At 35.5% G+C, this 23302-nt stretch overlaps 1 non-coding gene across 1 annotated transcript; it reads right to left on the bottom strand.

Moving 5' to 3' along the window:
• Nucleotides 1-11078: 11078 nt before the first annotated feature.
• On the bottom strand, nt 11079-11185 carry LOC128035087 (small nucleolar RNA R71). Its single transcript, XR_008191491.1, has one exon. It is a non-coding gene; the product is annotated as a small nucleolar RNA R71 (small nucleolar RNA).
• Between the last annotated feature and the right edge of the window lie 12117 nt (nt 11186-23302).

The following is a 23302-nucleotide window of genomic DNA, read 5'->3' as shown; positions in this document are numbered from 1 at the left end:
TATGTTTAATTAGGTTTGAATTAATAAATTGAGGTGTCATTTTGGGCATACTGGTTAGGCACATAGATTGAATGGTATATGGCATGTTTTTATCATGTTTTGGTGTGTTTTGAAATGGGTATTTATATATTCAAATGGTGTGGCTTGGTACTTAAGCAATGATAGGTGAAATGGCTTGATTTTGAAGATATTTTAGGTGCACACGGTCCACCACACAGCTATGTGTCCCACACGGTCACCCCACAGGGCCATGTGGCCTATTTAATTTTGGTGCAAGTTTGTCCACATGGCCACAGGGAGTTACACGGCCTAACAACACGACCATGTGACCTTATATTTGAATTGTACACAGTCTGAGAACACGAGCATATGGAGTAGCCACACGACCATGCTTGGGGCCACACGAGCTATTCTCCTTCACATGGCCTAGCCACATGGCCGTGTGACCCCTGTTTCCAGATTTTTCCTATCTTTTTAATTTTTTTAAAAATTGATCCAAAATGATTGTCTACTTAGTTTTAACCTTTGGTAAGCTCGATATTAACCCATAATTGATTGAATCACGTGTTAATTTAATTAATCATGATTTGTTTGATATTTAATTGAAATTTTAAAATTATAATTTGTTTGTAATCATTTTGTATTAAGTTGTAGCATATTATTGCCCGGGTCCGGCAACCGGATCGGGTGAGGGGTGTTACAAACTTGATGCATAGGTTTTATAGTTTGGCTGAATGATACTTTTATGTATCATATTGAATGGATTTTGGGAAGATTATATGATTTGATTTGTGATATACTCACCTCACTGTTGTAAAATGTTTTGATAGGAAAGTGACCTAAACTAGTTAAATTCTATTCATTTAAATGAGAATCTATGGTAAGACTATTGTTTATGTACCTATGAACTTAATAGGCATTTCAATGCTTACCCCATTTTATTTTTCCTATCTTTTGTAGTTGCATCTTTGCGGAACATGGCTATCAAATCATTTCCAAAGCTTACACTATCCAACGTCTCTGTTGGTAATCTTTGGTTAATCTTGGTTCGATTGTACATGGCATGTAATAGGTGTGATTTATATATGTACTTGGTGTTCAAATTTTATGAACTTGTCCATTTTGGTATGTTTATTTAGGTATTGTATTGAAGCAAGTTTATGGGATTGTTTTGGTAAGTTGAACTATACTTATGCTCGTATGATATGAATATGTGTATGACTAGCTCAAATGTGTGCTAGGTAATTTAGAATGTGTGTGGCACCCCAAACCCGACTGAGATGGTCCGACAAGAATTTTGAATGTCACATTAACCATCGAAGTGACTATCCATTAAAACCCCCCACAAAGCACACCAACAACCAAACACACCTCATACAATTATTCATGGAATATTTGATAACCTAAAGTCAAGCTTCCATTGCGCTACTTTGATCATCAAGTCATCAGCATAATTTGTAAATTGAATTTTTAACAAGAAAATATTCTAAAAGCTTCAATTGAACATTTATGCTGGTGATAGGATATCTAAAATGTTATATTTGAAAGGATTTTAGAAACTGCTTGATTTAAAACAAATGATTAAATCTAATGTAGTAAAATGTTGGAAAACACCATTTCATAAGGTTGAAAGTAGTATAGTAGAGTAATATGTATAAATTTTGTTTAGGAAGATTCATTAAAACATCATGCATCTCTTCATAAAATCATCATCATTTAATTATTTCATAGGCCACCTACTATTTACGTAATTTGTCATAACTAGTGACTCTTCAACCTACACTTACAAGTTAGTTGAACAATTACTCATACCATTCATAAAGCATTCATAATCTACCATTCAATCATCTACTGAAGTAGTAATAAAAGCTCCAAATCAAACCAATTAAAGAGTCCACAATGTCTAATTACAAACAATTAATAGTTCAAAGTCTAAAACCCTGTATATTAGCCCCACATTGCCTTCCTTGTTAAGTTGGAAACACATCAAACATATTCAAGGTAAATTGCCTTGATTTAGATCACTTGGTAGTTCACTTCTCCTCCTCATTATAGCTTTATCTTTGCATTGTTAAACATAAAAGAGTGTGACTTTTTCAAGCTTAGTGAGTGCTCAAAGGTTGCCACAAGTAGTCACAATATCCAAACTTAAAAGAAAGCGTACTATCACAATTAATCATGGTAAGCAATCAAGCATAACTCATAGTGCTCTCATTGATATGTTGGTACAATGTGATCATAAAGCATATATACAAAATATACTACAATGGATAACCAAATTTCAAAATGTGACCAATATAGTGTGTAATATAAAGCTATCACCCACCAAACATAGCCTCCAAACACAACCAATTTACCCACCAAATACAGCCATATGTACCCTTCGAACACAACCAAATATACCCTTCAAACACAACCATATATATAACCTCCGAACACAACCAAGTATACTAAGCCAATTGGCATCCCAAAATTATCCCTATGGCTGATCCAATCAGGTGATTTTTCTACTTGCAAAATAGTCTTTGAGTTTCTCCTAAATGTTATTCAACCCCCTCCACTTTTTTTGCCTTTATCTTTTTGCCTTAAGCTAAATATAGCAAAGTTGAAACATTCAAACTTTGCACCATGTGTGGCCAGACAAGGGAGATTCATACCTTCAATACCCCCCTTCCCTTCTCATTCAACACACAATTCATTCCCACACATTTCTCTCTTTTTCACTCATTTTCTCTCTTACTTTCCCTTCATTGTTTTCCCTATTTTTCTTATTCATTCCCTCACTAATTTCCCTTTTGAAAAAGAGCTTTCTTCCACCTTGGAATAATAGCATTTAATTGTTCGTGGAGGCCTCAATTCAACAGAACGAGCATGATGCGGTCGTTGAAAGCACCAAAAATATCCTATCCCTAATAAATAATGAAAAAGAATAGTAAAAGGGAAGTAGGGTCAAATCATCAAGGACTGGATTTGCATAATATCTTATTCTGTGAAATCCCAGGCAGAATCTTGCCCAAGAAAACCTGCGTTCCTGGAAAATAAGAAAATAATAGAATTAAAGGTTTGGATTTGGAAACAAAAAATAAAATAAAAACAAAATTAAGAATATTGAATTGAAAATTCGAGAAATTAAAATTAGAGTTGAGAGAAAAGAAATTCTTATGGGAGATTTCAGCCTCCAGTTGTCTCGCACTGCCTTGGGTTCAAACCTCGGCTTTTAGATGATCCTTCCCAAACCGAATAAGCTATTTATAGTGGAAGAGGACGCCTACGACCACCAGCTCCAAGGATTTAGACTTACAATTTGGTGGAACCTGACTCTAGACAACAATCGCTTCTGTGGGATTGTCTTATGCTAGATCAATGCTTCTCAATGGCGAATCCCACGCCATTTTGTCTCTTGGGCTCGCCAACCTCTGACGCAGTAAGCTAACGAACCGACTGTGCAACCTTCCCAAAACATACAAAGCGCCTTTGCATACGTTGAAAAGCTTACTTCTTAAGGGACATGGACGGAAGCGTCAGCCCCGTAGTGCGGAGAAATGATGAATACTCGTTGAGAAGGCTAAGTATGGATTCTAAGCCTCATGAACCCTTTTGGGGATTTTCAACAACCTTTGGCTAGATGGGTTTAGTGGCTCATGGTTGTGGTAGAAAAGAAAATAAATAAAATAAAAATAGAGATTTTATTGAAAGGAAATATGAGAAGAACAAAAGCCTAGACTTTTGGGGAGAGAGTGTTTACAGAAAAAGATGGGATCCTCTTTTGAGTCACCTCACCCCCTATTTATAGTGCTAGGGGAGATAGTCTAATCCTACTTAAATTCCTAAAAGATAAATATATTTAATTGAAGATAAATAAAGATAAAATAAAATCCTAAAAATAATCCTTAATAATTATCTTAATATTAATTATCCTAATATAATTAAAATAGAGTTTAATAGAATAAAATATCTTCTTTTTGTATTTCAATCATTGTGTCCTCCATGCTTGCACTTTTGCCATCAACTTTTCCTTGTGTCGCACATTGACCCATTTTATCTCTAAATTCATGCTTTTGGCCCTTAATTTTGCTTTTTCCTCAAATTTAGTCCCTATGAGATAAAAGATCATAAATAGCTCAAATTAGCAGGATCATACTCAGAATAAATACATAATTAATACATAAAAATACGTTATTCTAGAGTGTTATCAGAGCAAAGAAGAAGAGGAGCGCACTAGTCTGGCTTTAGAAAAATACTGGATTTGCTTCTTAGTTCCCTTATCTTTAATTTTCTTGTTTATGTTATGATTATGAACATTAATAATTGTTGTGTTTTTTTTTCTTGTTCTAATTAAAATGACTTAAATTTAATTCGTGTTAGATTGATTACATTCATCCACTTAAATTATTAAAATCATGTTTATGTTGTTATAGGTCTTGGTAAGTTGTTCAATTAAATAAAATCATGCTTATGTTATACTTGTATTATAAAATGGAAGGTAATGAATAAATTAATTATTAAATGTATTGAACTGTAATTAATTGAAAAGAATTTAATTGGTGCATGTTTAATCTTCTAAGGCGACTAAAGGTTAAATTAGGGATGGTATTAAGCAATACATTAACCTTGCATAACTTGCAAGATTATTGTGATTAAACTATTTCAATATAGAAATATATTTTTACATCACTTAATCTTATATGTGCTTAAGAAGATTGATTAATTGTTTGAATTGGCATTGAGAAATGTTCAAGAGATTGGTTAATTTAGTAAGTACATATGTCCAGTAGCTAACAAATTACCAAGTTGCCTTGAAAATATTCGTAACAATATAAACATGGGTTTAGTAATTCTAAGTTAAGGAATGTGTTGTGCAGAAGTGTGTAAAAGAGAAAAATTATTGTACTAAAAAATCACACTAAGTTTAATTCCCAGGAAAGAGAGGTGGATCACAAGGATCGCTTAAGTACCAAGTCTTTCCTAGCCAGAATATTCCTCAATCGTAATTTAATAGCACAATAAATCACTACAATCACACTCACAATTCATGCAGAATATTACAATAAAGAACACAAGAATTTAACGAGGTTCAGCAAATTTTGCCTACGTCCTCGGGCACTACCAAATATATTTCACTCCAAAATACAAGTGAGAATTTACAAAGAGAGAGAGAGAGAGAACAATGCCTTAAGTAGAGAATGGCAAATATGAGATACAGAATGAGAGATGGTTATGCCTATTTATAGTTGAGGTTCAGGGATCAACTTGCAAAGTCACTTTGCAATTAGGGACCAAATATTGAAAATATCTTAGATTTCTTATGCCAATATCTTGATACCCATATCTTTGATTTTCCAATATTTGATACCCATATCTTTGACTTTCCATTATTTGACAACCATATATTTGACTTTCCATTATTTGACAACCATATATTTGACTTTCCATAAATACGGATGATTGCCAATAATCTCCACCTTGAAGATTTGATTCGAATAATCTTATCTTCACACAATTCTCTCTGCCTTTGTCAACAACACTTGATAATGCCTTCTTCAACTGTTAAACATGCAAAATATTGATCACGTTCAAACAATGTTCGAACTTGATTGTTGTTACCACCTTGGTCATCATATCTACGAGATTATCTGCAGTCTTAATCTTCTGAAGGTGAATTTTCCCCTCATCAATAATTTCCCGCACAAAATGGAAACGTACGTCGATATGCTTTGTACGTGCATGATAGAATTGATTCTTTGCTAAATGAATAGCACTTTGACTATCACAATATACGTTAATATGCTCCTGAACCAATCCCAAGGTTTTAACCATACCTTGTAACAAAATAGCTTCCTTTACAGCCTCTGTTACAACCATGTATTCAACACGTGGTTGACAACGCAATCAGAGACTGCAGCATGTAGACTTCAACTTATTGGTCCTCCAGCAAGTGTAAACACATAACCAGTGGTTGATCTTCGTTTGTCCAAATCACCGGCATAATCAGAATCAACGTACCCAATAACACCTTTACCAAGTGTAGTATCCTGCTTGAACAGTAATCCAATATCCATGGCATTCTGAATATACCGTAGAATCCATTTCACAGCTTGCCAATGTCCTTTTCCAGGATTATGCATATACCTGCTCACTATACTAACTGTCTGTGAAATGTCGGGTCTTGTACACACCATTGCATACATCAAGCTACCTACTGCATTAGAATACGAAACTTGTAACATGTATTCTTGTTTCGTATTCGTCAAAGGAGATAGTTGTGTAGAAAGCTTGAAATGAGAAGCCAACGGGGTACTTACAGCTTTTGTCTACTAGTTCATGCCAAACTTTTGTAGTACCTTCTTCAAATATTGCTTCTGAGACAAACTAACTCTGCCATGAGCTCTATCCCTACATATTTCCATGCCAAGAATCTTCTTAGCTTCACCTAGGTATTTCATCTCAAACTTAAGGTTGAGTTGAGTCTTCAATCTCTCAATTTCAACTTTACTCTTAGATGCTATCAACATATCATCAACATATAAGAGAAAGTATACGAAAAATCCTTCTTGTAGCTTCTGAATATACACGCAATGATCAAATTTACTTCTTGTGTACCTTTGCCCTTTCATGAACTGATCAAATCGCTTGTACCACTGCCTCGGAGATTGTTTCAATCCATAAAGCGACTTTTTCAGTTTGCAAACCCAATTTTCTTTATCAGCAACCTTGAATCCATCTGGCTGAGTCATATAGATTTCCTCTTCCAAATCACCGTGTAAAAATACGGTCTTCACAGCTAAACTAGTTCAAGATCATATTGCGCAACCAAGGCTAGCAAAATCCGAATAGACGAATGCTTCACAACTGGAGAAAACACTTCATTGTAGTCTATTCCTTCTTTTTGAGCATAACCCTTTGCTACCAATCTAGCCTTGTATCGAACTTCATTTTTACCAGGAAGCCTTCCTTTTTTGCATATACCCATTTGCATCCAATTGCCTTCTTTCCTTTGGGTAGTGTCACCAACTCCCAAGTCCTATTTTTATGAAGAGACTGCATTTCTTCATTCATAACTTGCTTCCACTTTACACCATCAGGGTTACTTCTTGCTTCTGTGTAAGTAGAAGGAACATCATCATCTGCAATTGGAAGTGCATAGGCCACCATAACATCAAAGCGAGCAGGCATACGAATCTCTCTTATTGGCCTCCTATATGCAATTGAATCATGTTGCTGTAGAAGATCTTGGACCGAAACTTCTTCATCATTTGTTCCTTCAATATTAGTTGGATCATCATTAACCTTTTCAAGCTCCACCTATTGCAAAGTGCCACTGGTTTTGTTATCCTTTTGTGAATCATTGTTCTTCATCATGGTTGATTCATCAAAAGTCACATCTCTACTGAAAACAATCTTCCTTGTATCAGGACACCAGGGACGATATCCTTTTACTCCACCAGTTATACCCATGAATAATACTTTCTTTGCTCTTGGGTCTAACTTAGATTTTTTTACATGATAATATGCAGTGGAACCAAAAACATGTAAAGAATCATAATCAGTAGCAAGTTTACCAGCCCACCTCTCCATAGGAGTTTTTCCATTTATTGCAGCTGATGGCAACCGGTTAATTAGATGGCACGCATATGTAACCGCCTCAGCCCAAAATTCCTTGCCCAATCTAGCATTGGACAACATACATCGAACTTTCTCCAGTATAGTCCGATTTATACGTTCTGCCACCCCATTCTGTTGTGGTGTATCTCGAACAGTGAAGTGTCGCACAATGCCCTCATCTTGACATACTTGTAGAAATGGATCATTCTTGTACTCAGTACCATTGCCTGATCGAAGTCGTTTTACCTTTCGACCAGTCTGGGTCTCCACCATCTTCTTCCATTTCAGAAATGCATCCAAAACTTCTTTTTTTTTCTTTTCATTAGATACACCCATACTTTTCTTGAATAATTATCATCAAAAGTAACAAAATAGTGCATACCTCCCAAATAAGCCACTTTAGTAGGTCCTCATACATCACTGTGAACGTAGTCCAGAATTCCTTTTGTATTGTGAATTGCTGAACCAAATTTTATCCTCGTCTGCTTGCCCAGAACACAATGTTAACAGAATTCCAATTTACAAGAATTTGCACCTTTCAACAAGCCTTGCTTTGCCAAACTCTGCAAAGCTTTTTCACCAGCATGTCCCAATCGCATATGTCATAACCTGGTAGCCTCTGAATCTGCATCTTTCGCAGAAGCTATTGATGTTGATCCAATAATTATACTTCCATTTAAATAGTACAGATTATTCCTTCTTGTGCCTTTCATCACCATCAATAGCCCAGCTACTACTTTTAGTAATCCATCTCTCAAAGTGATTGTGAGCCCTTTAGATTCTAGGACCCCTAATGAGATGAGATTTTTCTTCAAGCTAGGTATGTAACGAACATCTGTCAAGACTTGAATTGAGCCGTTGTGATTTTTCAATTGTATTGTACCTACTCCCATTGTCTTACAAGCGCTGTCATTGCCCATAAAAACAACTCCACCTTCTAGTTCTTTAAGACTAGAAAACTAGTCCTTATTAGGACACATATGATAAGTACATCCCAAAACCAAAATCCACTCATCTGTATGACATGCCATTGCCATGCCAACCAAGCTAAAGTCTGACTCCTCATCATGCTCTGCTACACATACATCAGAAATAGCCTTGCCCTTTTGTAACTTAGGACAATTCTTTTTCCAATGCCCTTTCTCATGACAAAAAGCACATTCATCTTTGGCAGGTCTCCCTTTGGACTTACTCCTTCTCCTAGATTTGTTGTTGTGCGAACGACCTCTTACTATTAAGACTTCTGTAGTTGTATCTCTGTGATCTTTTTTATCTTTCTTTTGAGTCTCAGATCTATACAACGCACTACAGACTGCATCAAATGTGATCGTATCCTTCCTATGAAGCAATGTGGTGGTAAGATGATCATATTCATCAGGAAGAGAATTCAACAACAGTAATGCCTTGTCTTCATCTTCAAATTTCTCATCCAAATTTAGCAAGTCTGCTAAAATTTTATTGAATGAATTCACATGGTCATTCATCGGCATACCAGGTGCACACGTGAATCAATAAAGTTTCTTTTTCATATAAAGCCAATTTTCAAGACTTTTTGTTAGAAATTTTTCTTCCAGTGTATCCCACAACTTCTTCGCTGATGTCTCCCTCATGACAGAGTACTTCTGCTCTTTGGCCAAACATAGGCGAATTGTTCCACATGCCTGTCTCTTGATCTTAGCCCACTCCTTGTCATCCATCTTGTCAGGTTTTTCTTCAAGGGCTATATCCAGCTCTTGCTAACATAAGACATCTAGGATCTCACATTGCCACATACCAAAATTATTGGTACCATCAAATTTCTCTACTTCAAATTTTGCATTGGTCACAGTAGTCTTTGCTGATGATGATACCTTTTCCATTTTTCCCCTCAATCCCAACTACTATACGTGAACAGTGTCGTGAACGATTGTATTCCCCAAGTACGAATCTAGGTCTGATACCAATTATTGTGCGGAAGCGTGTAAAAGAGTAAAATTATTGTACTAAAAAATCACACTAAGTTCAATTCCCAGGAAAGAGAGGTGGATCACAAGGATCACTTAAGTATCAAGTCTTTCCTAGCCAGAATATTCCTCAATCGTAATTTAATAGCACAATAAATCACTACAATCACACTCACAATTCATGCAGAATATTACAATAAAGAACACAAGAATTTAACGAGGTTCAGCAAATTTTGCCTACGTCCTCGGGCACTACCAAATATATTTCACTCCAAAATACAAGTGAGAGTTTACAAAGAGAGAGAGCGAGAGAGAGAGAACAATGCCTTAAGTAGAGAATGGGAAATATGAGATACAGAATGAGATATGGTTATGCCTATTTATAGTTGAGGTTCAAGGATCAACTTGTAAAGTCACTTTGCAATTAGGGACCAAATATTGAAAATATATCAGATTTCTTATGCCAATATCTCGATACCCATATCTTTGATTTTCCAATATTTGATACCCATATCTTTGACTTTCCATTATTTGATAACCATATATTTGACTTTCCATAAATACGGATGATTGCCAATAGAATGTAATTAATCTAACACAATTATATCATATTGATTAAAACTCATCGTTTTGAAATTGTGTGTGTTGGAAATTGTTTACTTTTTATTTTTATTACTTAGTTAATTTTTAGTTTTTAAATCACTTCTTCAAAACAACATATTTTTCCCATCACCAAAGTGCTTGATTTACATTTCATAAACATTTTTCTTTCACAGTCCCTGTGGGTATGATAACTCGACATTTAATTATAACTTTATTACTTTTTGTGATTGTGTACACTTGCACATTACAATCGTTCCAAGTTTTTGGCAATGTTGTTGAGGACTGTTTTAAAAGACACTATTTGTGAAATTTTTAATTTTGCATTTTGGTTTATTTTTCTGTTTAATTTTAATTTCGTTTTTTTTTGAGATTATTTCAGGTGTTTATGAGTATTGATTGAATTATCGACTTACTCCCGTACACCTTGAGATTGAAAAAACTTTTCGACAAGGAAGAAGACAAGCAATTTAGAGAAGAACCAAAGAGATGAACTTTGAAAATCAAAATCAAGGAAACGGAGCAAATCATGCTCAAAATCCTATCCTTATTGCTGATGATAGGGATAGAGCTCTAAGATAGTATGACGTGTCAGTGTTTCATGAGCTTAATCTGGGTATTAAGAGACCTGAAGTTATAGCAAACCAATTCGAGCTGAAGCTAGTCATGGTCCAAATGCTTTAGACAATGGGCCAATTTAGTGGAATGCCAATCAAATATCCTCATCTTCACTTAAAATTGTTTATGGATGTAAGCGATTCTTTTATATTAGCCGAAGTACCCAAAGATGCACTATGATTAAAAATGTTCCCATATTCACTAAGGGACAGAGCTCGAGCCTGGTTGAACTCATTACAACCAAATTCCATTACTCGATGGCAAGAGTTAGCAGAGTAATTCCTTATGAAGTAGTTCCCACCTAGCAAGAATGATAAGTTGAGGGACGAAATCACTACCTTCCAACAGATGGATAACAAGTCCTTGTATGAGGCATGGGAAAGATTTAAAGAACTATTACGAAGATGCCCTCATCACAGAATCCCTCATTGCATCCAATTAGAGATGTTCTATAATGGTTTCAATGCTCACACGAGGATGGTAGTAAACAGTTCTGCTAACGGTGCTCTCCTTTCTAAGTCTTATAGCGAGGCCTATGAAATCATCAAGAGGATTGCCAACAACAATTATCAATGGTCAACCAATCGAGTAGCATCAAGAAGATAAGTTACTGGAGTACATGAAGTAGATGCAATTACTTCACTTGCATCTCAAGTATCCTCGATATTGTAATGCTTAAAAACTTTTCTACTAATGTGTTTAATAATTTTGCAGCTCAACCATTGAATCAGTTTCAGCCATTGTATCTACCCAACAAGTTCAGAAACAACCTCAAGTTAAACCTTCTAATGGCTTAGAAAACCTGTTGAAGGCATACATAGCGAAAAATGATGCCTTAATCCAAAGCCAAGTAGCCACATTGAAAAACCTAGAAAACCAAATGGGCCAGCTTACAATTGAGCTTAGGAACCGACCACAAGGTGCTTTGCCTAGTGATACAGAGAGCTCGAGAAATCTGGAGAAAGAGCATTGTAAAGCATTGACACTAAAGAGCGAAAAAAAGATAGAGCCCAACATCGTCGAAGTTGAAGAAGAGCAAGTTGATGTTTGAGATAAAGAGGAAGTTCAACTAAGTGTTGAAATTCTAGCTTTACCAAAACCAGAATCTGCAAAACGTGATAAGGTAACTTCTGAGCCAGATAATTATGATAAACTAATAATTTCGTTAGATGCAGAATTGCCACAAAAGACAAATCAGCTAGTTCAAGTTAAAAATCCTCTACCACCCTACCTTCAAAGACTTTAGAAGCAGAAGTAGGAAGTCCAGTTCAAGAAATCCCTAGGCGTACTTAAGCAACTTCATATCAACATTCCATTGGTAAAAACTCTTAAGTAGACACCAAACTACGTCAAATTCATGAAGGATATCTTGTCTAAGAAACGAAGACTTGGAGAATTTGAGACGCTAGCCCTAACGAATGAATGCAGTGCATACCTTCAAAATAAACTACCCGCAAAGATGAAGGACCCTGGATGTTTTACCTATTGTGGTAAGCCATTATGTGATTTGGGTGCAAACATAAACTTGATGCCAATGTCTATATTTAGAAAGTTGGGGATAGATGAAGTTAAACCTACTACGGTCATACTTCAGTTAGTACATCGATCCTTAGCTCATCTAGAAGGAAAAATCAAGGACGTATTGGTACGTGCAGACAAATTTATTTCTTCTACTGACTTTGTTATTTTAGAGTTTGAAACAGATAAACAGGTGCCAATAATCCTAGGAAGGCCTTTCCTAACCACTGGAATGACCTTTATTGATGTGTAGAAGGGCGAGCTTACTATGCATGTTTAGGATGATCAAGTAACATTCAATGTTTTTAAATCTATACGATTTCCTAATATAGTTGGTGATTGTTCTATAGTATTTGAGTTAGAGGACTTAGTCGTAGAATGGGAGCTCAACTCTGTTGAAGACCCATTGGAAAAAGTTTTGATGTCAGACCCTCCAAGTGGTGAAGAGGGGGAGGAAAATTTAGCTTTGATAGAAGCTAACCAGAATGTTAGAGTATGCCCAAAGATCAATCATGAGATGGTTGTAATAACATACTTGATTTATCATGTTTATTAATATAAGGCGTTACCATTATTATTTCAGTTTCTTTTCTGTGTATATATAAATAAACTGTTTTATAATAATGTCCTGAGAATAATATGATTATTCTTAAAAGTTCCTTAGTCAAGTATTATTGTTCGATAGGACAACGATAATGCATTAAGACTAACGTGTAGTTGATTAATGATAAAGAGTTGTCATTGATATGGAATGTCAGAATCATTACATGAATATGTGTGTTAGAGAACAACATATTGGACTGACCTGTTATGAGTATGTTTCTTGGATTATTATGTAATTGTCACGACATTACTCATAATGATTAATATTTATATGATCCTCGGACTTGAGATCATCATAATCCCAACATCGTGAGTTGTATATTTTGATACGATCAAACGCATAATCAGAATCGGTTGTTCTATAAAGACCGATGTTGGATATACCACAATCTATGTAGAGGATATGGTTAGTCGATATAGGATAAGTCCTCCTCTGAGAATGGGAGTAATATCTTAGGCCACTTGATTAAGTGAGACTAGAAATGCATGGCCATGCTCAAATAAGTTGATATTAGATGTCATACTTATTTGTATATCATAGTCTGCTTAAGATATCAAGGAACATGGAATGGACAATGCAAGTGTGACTATTCAATGACTTGTGTCCAATCCAGAGATAAAGGACTTAAGGATTATTGCATAAAAGGTGAATCATAAAAAGGTTATGTCAAATCATGATCTCTTGTGACTTAGGTAGCAATGATGCATTGCTAGATGCCACTCATTATTCGTAGCATTAGAATCATTCTAGTGTTACTGCTAACGTTACAAGAACCTACAGGGTCACACCCTATAGTTGAAATGAATGGGATAAACCATAGTTGGTATTGTTTTTGGGGTCGCTTGAATTAAATTAATTATAGAATTAATTTAATTCGGTAATCAAATTTCCAACACATTATGTACAAGGTTGTTGTACGTATAGTGAGGACATGAATTTGGTTAGCATAAGAATTCAAATAAATATATGGTTTACCGAACTTATATTATAATTAATGTAATTATAATTTTCGGATTAAAATATTATTATATTTATTTAATTCTTAAAAAACAAAAACCCTAAAACAAAAGGATATATATAATCCCGTTTTTCTTTGTTTGAGTCTAGCAGCCTTCAAAGAAAAATAACTTTCAAAACTATTTTGGGGATTCCTTCCGTTCGTAGTCAACTAGGTGGATTACGTAGAGGCCAGAATCACGATAGATTGTGGTTTGGTTCGACAGCAGATCAGACTACTCGTTGTTGAGGTGTTGCTGTCTACTCTGAATAAACATTAGCTAATTTCGCAACCTCTTTCACCCCGATTCGTTCCTCACACATGGATCCCTGGTTAAGATCGCCGGATTTTTATTTTTCGCTGCGCCATAGGGGTGCCGGCGATCCAACAGTGGTGTCAGAGCCACTTGTGTGATACAGACTCGGGTTTAAATACTTGGGTGATGCAATTGTATGAGATGCATGCTTTAATTTTAGTAAATTTCGACTGTTTAAATCGTTTAATAGTAACCTGATAACCATTCCTTTTGACAATGGATTAAATGTTAATCATGATGTTATGGCCTATTTGGTTTTATGTTATTACAGTTAAATGTTAACAGATCTATAATGGTGCGACGGTGGTGTTGCGGTTCAAAGTAAAAGTTAACTGGTTAGTGGAACAAGGGTTGTTCCAAGATGAAACCTCAGGGATTAAAATCCCGAAAACACGATTATGTTGATAAAAGTTATCAAATCGTGAGGTTTTACTTGAATGGGGTATGGGGTTAAATCAGTGGGGCTCGCCGCGCACCTGTCCCATCACATGGGGCTCGCCCGCTCCCGGCTTCTGTCGTATTTTTGGGGATGGGCATCCAAGGACGATTTTGGTCGCGGGCCTTCGGCCCGCTCCCTTCACCGCCTCAGCCCCCATCTTCTTAAAGTATTTTTTTATATATAATAAATAAAACTTTGTGGGCCATAAAGTTGAAAGGATATGTTTTAATACACCTTAACAAAAGTGTTTATTTGTATATGCTATTTTCGACATGCACGGTGTTTGAAATGCATAGTTATAGCCCAACAGCCCATTTGATACAAAAAAAAGGTTGTAATTTTATAAATACGGCCTGCGTGTCGTGCCTTGCTACTATTCTCTTGTATTTCTCTTCTCATCTTACTCCCTCGTATGTAAAACGAGTTTCTACATATTGTAATTTGCAAGAGTTGCTGTGGGCTAGCCGAGATGGAAGATGGGCCAACCAGTGTGGACTGATAGCTTGAAAACCGGCTTACACCTTTAGGTTTCCTTTTGGTTCTCCCATTGGCTTGGGTTGCGCCACCTTAGTTTATGGGTTATAACTATTGCATTTATTTATTGCTTTATTCATGTATGCCATGTTATGTACCCGTCCAGATGTCTCATATGCCTTAAGCATGACGAGCAGATACCAAGTAGATCCCGGTGAAGGTCACTGGACCACAGTCAAGAATATCCTTAAGTACTTGAGAAGAACTAAGGATGTTTTCCTACTATATGGAGGTGAGGAAGAGTTAAGTGTAAAAGGTTACACTGATGCTAGCTTCCAAACCGATAAGGACGATTCTCGATCACAATCAGGTTTTGTGTTTTGCCTTAATGGTGGTGCTGTGAGCTGGAAGAGTTCAAAGAAAAGTACAGTAGCCGATTCTACAACAGAGGCTGAGTATATTGCAGCCAGTGAGGCAGCAAAAGAAGCGGTTTGGATCAAAAAGTTCATTACTGAACTAGGGGTTGTGCCTAGCATATCAGATGCTATAAAACTCCGATGTGATAATAATAGAGCCATTGCACAAGCTAAAGAACCTAGATCTCAGCAGCGATCCAAACATATACTTAGGCGCTACCATCTTATTCGAGAGATTATCGATCAAGGGGATGTAGAGATATGCAGAGTACCTACAGATGATAACATTGCTGATCCCTTGACCAAGCCTCTGACACAGCAGAAGCATGATCATCACACTAAGTCACTTGGTATTAGATAAATGAGTGATTGGTCTTAGTGCTAGTGGGAGATTGTTAGAGTATGCCCAAAGATCAATCATGAGATGGTTGTAATAACATACTTGATTTATCATGTTTATTAATACAAGGCGTTACCATTATTATTTCAGTTTCTTTTCTGTGTATATATAAATAAACTGTTTTATAATAATGTCCTGAGAATAATATGATTATTCTTAAAAGTTCCTTAGCCAAGTATTATTGTTGGATAGGACAACGACAATGCATTAAGACTAACGTGTAGTTGATTGATGATAAAGAGTTGTCATTGATATGGAATGTCAAAATCATTACATGAATATGTGTGTTAGAGAACAACATATTGGACTGACCCGTTATGAGTATGTTTCTTGGATTACTATGTAATTGTCACGACATTACTCATAATGATTAATATTTATATGATCCTCAGACTTGAGATCATCATAATCCCAACATCGTGAGTTGTATATTTTGATACGATCAAACGCATAATCAGAATCGGTTGTTCTATAAAGACTGATGTTGGATATACCACAATCTATGTAGAGGGATATGGTTGGTCGATATAGGATAAGTCCCTCCTACATAATGGGAGTAATATCTTAGGCCACTTGATTAAGTGAGACTAGAAATGCATGACCATGCTCAAATAAGTTGATATTAGATGTCATACTTATTTGTATATCGTAGTCTGCTTAAGATATCAAGGAACATGGAATGGACAATGCAAGTGTGACTATTCCATGACTTGTGTCCAATCCAGAGATAAAGGACTTAAGGATTATTGCATAAAAGGTTAATCATAAAAAGGTTATGTCGAATCATGATCTCTTGTGACTTAGGTAGCAATGATGCATTGCTAGATGCCACTCATTGTTCGTAGCATTAGAATCGTTCTAGTGTTACTGCTAACGTTACAAGAACCTATAGGGTCACACCCTATAGTTGAAATGAACGGAATAAACCATAGTTGGTATTGTTTTTGGGGTCGCTTGAATTAAATTAATTATAGAATTAATTTAATTCGGTAATCAAATTTCCAACACATTATGTACAAGGTTGTTGTACGTATAGTGAGGACATGAATTTGGTTAGCATAAGAATTCAAATAAATATATGGTTTACCGAACTTATATTATAATTAATGTAATTATAATTTTCGGATTAAAATATTATTATATTCATTTAATTCTTAAAAACAAAACCCTAAAACAAAAGGATATATATAATCCCGTTTTTCTTTGTTTGAGTCTAGCGACCTTCAAAGAAAAATAACTCTCAAAAGCTGTTTTGGGATTCCTTCCGTTCGTAGTCAACTAGGTGGATTACGAGAGGCCGGAATCACGATAGATTGCGGTTTGGTTCGACAACAGATCGACTACTCGTTGTTGAGGTGTTGCTGTCTACTCTGAATAAACATTAGCTAATTTCGCAACCTCTTTCACCCCGATTCGTTCCTCACACATGGATCCCTGGTTAGGATCGCCGGATTTTTATTTTTCGCTACGCCATAGGGGTGCCGGCGATCCAACACAGAATGGATTTAATCTGCAATCGCATTTTGAATCTTTGGAATTAGAAAGCAGAGATTATGTTCAACCAAAAGTGTCAGTTGAAGAGCCGCCTAAATTAGAACTTAAAGTACTTCCTTCACACTTAAAATATGTTTATTTAGGTAAAAATTCGACTTTGCATGTGATTATTTCAGCAGAGTTAACTGAAAAACAGGAAGAGAAACTTATCTTAGTGCTAAGACAATTCAAGAAGGTTACCGGATGGACCATAGCCGATATCTATGGTATTAGTCTATCCTTGTGCATGCATAAAATCATCCTAGAAGATGGCGAGAAAGGGATGATTGATTGAAAACAGAGATTGAACCCCATTATAAAGGACGTGGTAAAGAAAGAAATCATCAAGTGGTTAGATGCGGGTATAATTTATCCCATCTCAGATAGTTCATGGGTAAGTCCAGTCAAATGCGTTTCAAAGAAAGGAGGTATTATGGTCGTTGGGAATGAAAATAATGAGTTAATACCGACAAGAATAGTTACAGGATGGAGAATTTGCATAGATTACTGAAAGTTGAAAAGGGCGACTAGAAAAGTCATTTCCCTTTGTCGTTTTTGGACCAGATGCTAGATAAACTCGCAGGGGGAGACTATTATTATTTTCTCGATGGGCACTCAGGGTACAATTAGATCACAGTAGCATTGGAGGATCAACACAAAACAACATTCACATGCCCGTACGATACATTTGCATTTAGACGTATTTCATTTGGTTTATGTAATGCACCTGCTACATTTCAAAGAAGTATGATGGCTATTTTCACTGACATTGTTGAGAAGTATTTGGAAGTTTTTGTGGATGATTTTTCAGTGTTTGGAGACACTTATGATGATTGCTTAGCTAATCTAGCTAAGGTACTAAGACGGTGCAAAGAAACAAACCTTGTACTCAACTAGGAAAAGTGTCATTTCATGGTACGAGAAGGATTATTTTGGGGCACCGAATAATGAGATATGGAATCGAGGTAGATAAAGAAAAGGTATAACTTATTGAGAAACTTCCACCTCCAACATCTATAAAGGGTGTTAGGAGCTTTTTGGGACATGTCAGTTTCTATCGAAGATTCATCAAGGATTTCTCCAAAATTGTTAAACCCTTATGCAAATTATTATATAAGGACATAATACTCAAATTTGATGAAGAATGCTTAAAAGTATTTAATTTTCTAAAGAATCGATTAGTTTTGACACCCATTATCATCACACAGATTGAGATTTTCCATTTGAGTTAATCTATGATGCAAGTGACTTCACAATAAAAGCTGTGATGGGCCAGCAAAGGAACAAAGGTTTTCATCCTATTTACTATGCAAGTCAGACTCTGACGGGAGCTCAACTGAATTATATGGTAATAGAGAAAGAGACATTTGCTATTGTTTTCACTTTTGACAATTTCTGATCCTATCTTATAGGTACCAAACTGACTGTCTATACGGATCATTCGATAATTAAATATTTACTTGCTAAGAAAGATGTAAAGCCGAGATTGATCCGATGGGTACTTCTAAACCAAGAATTTGATCTAGAAATTCAAGATCGAAAAGGGGTAGAAAACCAGGTAGCAGATCACTTATCCAGATTAGAGCCACGAGAAGGAACTTCTTCTCTTGTACCCATCCAGGAGACATTTTCGAATGAGCACATACTTAAGGTAAATAATGTCCATAACACTATTTGGTTTGTTGATTTTGCTAACTATTTATCTTGTGGTTTGATGTCGATTGATAAGACATATCAACAAAAGAAAAAGTTTCTTTACGATGTGAAGTACTATTTCTAGGAAGAGCCATATTTTTTCAAAAAGTGCGCAGATCAAATGATCAGGAGATGCGTGGTAGAAAACGAGGTACATAAGATTTTATATCATTATCACATAGCTCCAAGTGAGGGACACTTCGGAGGTACATGCACTACGACCAAAGTATTGCAAGTTAGATTCTTTTGGCCAATGCTAGTCAAAGATGCGTATGCTTATGTAAAGAGTTATGATCAATGCCAGAAGGTTGGAAACATCACCAATAGAAATGAGATGCCCCAAATAGACATCATTAAGGTAGAATTATTCGATGTTTGGGGTATTAACTTTCTTGGTTCATTCCCTCATTCTTTTGTTCAAAAGTATCTATTGGTAGCAGTAAACTATGTGTCTAAGTGGATTAAGGCCAAGACATATTTGACGAATGATGCCATGGTTGTGATGAAGTTTTTGCAGAAATATGTGTTCACAAGGTTTGGAACTCCTAGGGCTATCATCAGTGATGAGGGGTCCCATTTTGTGAACAAATGGTTAAATTAGTAGTTCGATAGACATGGAGTGAAGCATAAGGTTGCCACATCTTACCATCCGTAGACGAATAAACAAGCTAAATTGGTGAATAACGAGATAAAAGATATACTTGAGAAGGTAGTTTGTCCAAACCGACAAGATTGGTCTAAAAGACTGGATGACGCTTTATCGGCCTACAGAAAAGCATACAAGATACCTTTAGGGATGTCTCCCTATTAGTTGGTCTTTGGGAAAACCTGTCATTTACCCTTGGAGTTAGAACAAAAAAGTTACTCGGCTCTCCAATAGCTCAACATAGATCTCAAGCTTGCTAAAGAGAAATTGATGCTTCAACTTAATGAGTTAGAAGAGTTCTGAATGTTCTCATATGAAAATGCCAAACTATTCAATGAGAGACTAAAAGATAACATGACAAGCACATTCGAGTTCGAGAATTTGAAGCAGATCAGTAAGTCTTGTTGTTCAGTTCGAGATTAAAGTTCTTTCCAAGTAAGTTAAAATCACGTTGGTCCTGTCCATTAACTATTCATCAAGTCTTCACATACGTGGTTGTTGAACTTCATAGTAAGGGAGGTAATTACAGAGTTAACGCTAAGTGCTTGAAACATTACCGAGGGGATAAAATTGAGCGGGATAAAACCTTGTTCATTTTTGAGGACACCTAAATTTTTATTTTTCTTTTAAATAAATGTATGTCAAAATAAATTATGTCTAGGAGATTGAAACTTAAGCGAGACTGCTTATGACCCCTCCAAACTTTCCTGGGAATTAATTTTAACATAATCTTCCGAGAAAATATTTCCTAAGTGACAAAATAAGTTTTTTATTTTTCAAATAAAGTGGTCAATTTTTATCCAAGTTTTAGTTTGCAACTCAAATTTCAAATTTTCTCTAAGTCCAGGGACTTAATTGAATTATTTACAAAAATTGACTGTTCATTTTGGAAATATTAAAATTAGGTATCTTTTTCTATAACTATTTTAAAAATAGCTAAAATAAAGATTTTAATTTCTAAGATGATAATAACTAATATATAATTATATTTTATATAATATATATTAATTGTTATCAATTTTGTATAAATTAGAATTATTTAATATTTTTTAAGACCTTTTAATTTTTAAAAAATAAAGTAATAGCAAATAATATATTAATATACATTATATTATATATAAATTGTTATTTACTTTATATGACATTAGGACTTAGAATATTTTACTATTAATTTATTCTAAGAATTTGAGTTGAACTCCCCCCATACTCACACTTTAAATATCACATTCACCTTTTCTTCCATCAATCCTAGCACCCTCCACCCTCCAAACAACCTAGCACCACACGTCCCAAGTTGCTAGTAGCAGCAATTGCTACCTCCAATCGCACCCATCAGCAGCTGAGCACGACCAGTAGCCACCACTACCTAGGGCACACCATCGCTTACAACTACTTCATGGCGCACTTGCTCGCGCAATTCTATCCCTCATCAGCTAGTGCGCCCTACTACCCATGCACCAATTTACGCCTACCCTTGGTTATGCCTTACTGCTCGTGTATCTTGGCCCTCGCACGCTACTGTTGCTACCTCAAGTTGTTGTTGCTTCCTGTCCCTAGTCGATGCACACTACTACTGATACTCCAACCCTCGTAAGCTGCTACTATCCCCTAGCCATCGCACGTTGCTCCTTGCCTTAACCCGTGTGCACCCTTGCACCATACCATCATCATAAGTTGCCACAACCTCAAGCCATAATCCATCAACATTACACCTTCGAGATTCACTAACCAATTACCCTCCAACCAACCCTAAATTGACATATTTAGCTTTGCATTTTATTTATTTTATTGAGTTCTTATTTTTTATACAAATGTGGTAAGGAAATTTTCTCTTAAATATTAAATTTGATTTAATTACTTGATTTTTCAATTTATTGAATTTTTTATGCAAATTCAATTTTTGAGAAAATATTAGTTTCCATCTTCTGTCCAGGTTAATCATGCCTTGTAAAAGAACCTGTGCCTCTGTCCAAGTTTAAGAATCACAAAACAATTTTCACTATGAATAAGCCAAAGCGAGATACGACAACATTTTCAAACTTTAAATTGGGCGAGTATTCGACAAGTTCTTAAAACATTAAATTGGGAGGTATTTTGTGAGTTCTATGCGAATTTGACCTCAAGTGAATTAACAGAAATCTCTGTCTAAGGGATCAAGGTACAAATAAATTCAAGCACTATTAATGAATTCTTTGATTTACCTAATTTTGAAGACGACAAATATTCTTCCATAATGGAAAATATTGAGGCCAAAAAATTATAAGAAATTCTCGAGGAACTTATAGTTCCGGGATCTAAGTGGACCATGTCAAAGCACGGAACTTAAACTTGTCATAGAGAATATTTGACACCATTAGCGAATGTATGGTTTTATTTTGTTCAGTTAAGCCTTATGCCCATTTTACATTGGATTACAATTCTAATAGAACAAATGGTCTTGTTATACTCAATTATGACTACAAAGACCATAGATGTGGGAAAAATCATTCTGAAAGAAATTTGAAATTGTGTCCAGCATACTTTCCCTTTACGATAACAATTTTGTGCTTGAAAGCTAAAATTATTGCAAACGCAAAGAAGACAGGTTATAGCCAATGCATAATCATAAATTGGGACCTCTACCAAGTAGTCAGAGATTCTGTTTTGCAGCAATGAGTTGAATCAAGTGAGGATCTCGAAGAAGAAGAAGAAGAAGATCCTATAGAGATTGAACCAATGCAGTCAGCTGAAATCCCTGGTAAGGCAGAACCAACTGAACCAATGACTAAACCTGACATGACGACCTCAACATTCAAAAATCATTCGCCTCGCCTAGATCTTTGTGATGAGCTGTCAAAGTTGATGAACCTAATGCAATATATGCAGTGGCAGCAACAAGCTTACTAAAAAATATTCAAAAACACGAGATGACTTAATGAAAGCACTTTTACGAAAATATTCCATGACCCCTTTTTTTGTGCTTGAGTTTCCAAATTTTATATTTGAACCATGGAGTCCAATATTGAAGAAGGAACAAAGTGATTCAAGCAAAAACAAGGACGATGGAGCAAAAGATGAGTCAGATTTTGAGGGATCTACAAATAAATGAAAGGGGGGATCTTTACTTTATTTTCTTTCTTAGGATATTTTAAGTTTTTAGGATTAGGTTCTTTTAGGATTTTATTTCTCACATAATAAAATAAGAGGTGCAAATCATTAATAAAATGAAACAATTTGCAAAATAAGAAGTGTGGCAATAGACATGTACATGTCTAGGATTGGATTTGTCTTGGAAAAGCTTGGTATTTAAGCAATCAAATTTGACTCACCTCATTTTCCTAAGCTCCTAATTGGTGTACAGTATTTATTCACTTCTATATTTTCATTCTCTCTATTGTTTTTAACAATGGGGACATTGTTATTCTTAAGTAGGGGGACCAAAAATTGATTTTTTTCAAAAATACATTATTCTTATAATTATGATTAAGTTATATTTTATTCAAAACTTTGAATTTTTGTTAA

This window comes from Gossypium raimondii, chromosome 11 (genome assembly GCF_025698545.1).
Source record: "Gossypium raimondii isolate GPD5lz chromosome 11, ASM2569854v1, whole genome shotgun sequence".
NCBI lineage: Eukaryota > Viridiplantae > Streptophyta > Magnoliopsida > Malvales > Malvaceae > Gossypium > Gossypium raimondii.
The sequence above is the reverse complement of the archived record's forward strand: the minus strand, read 5'-3'. Positions and strand labels throughout refer to the sequence as shown.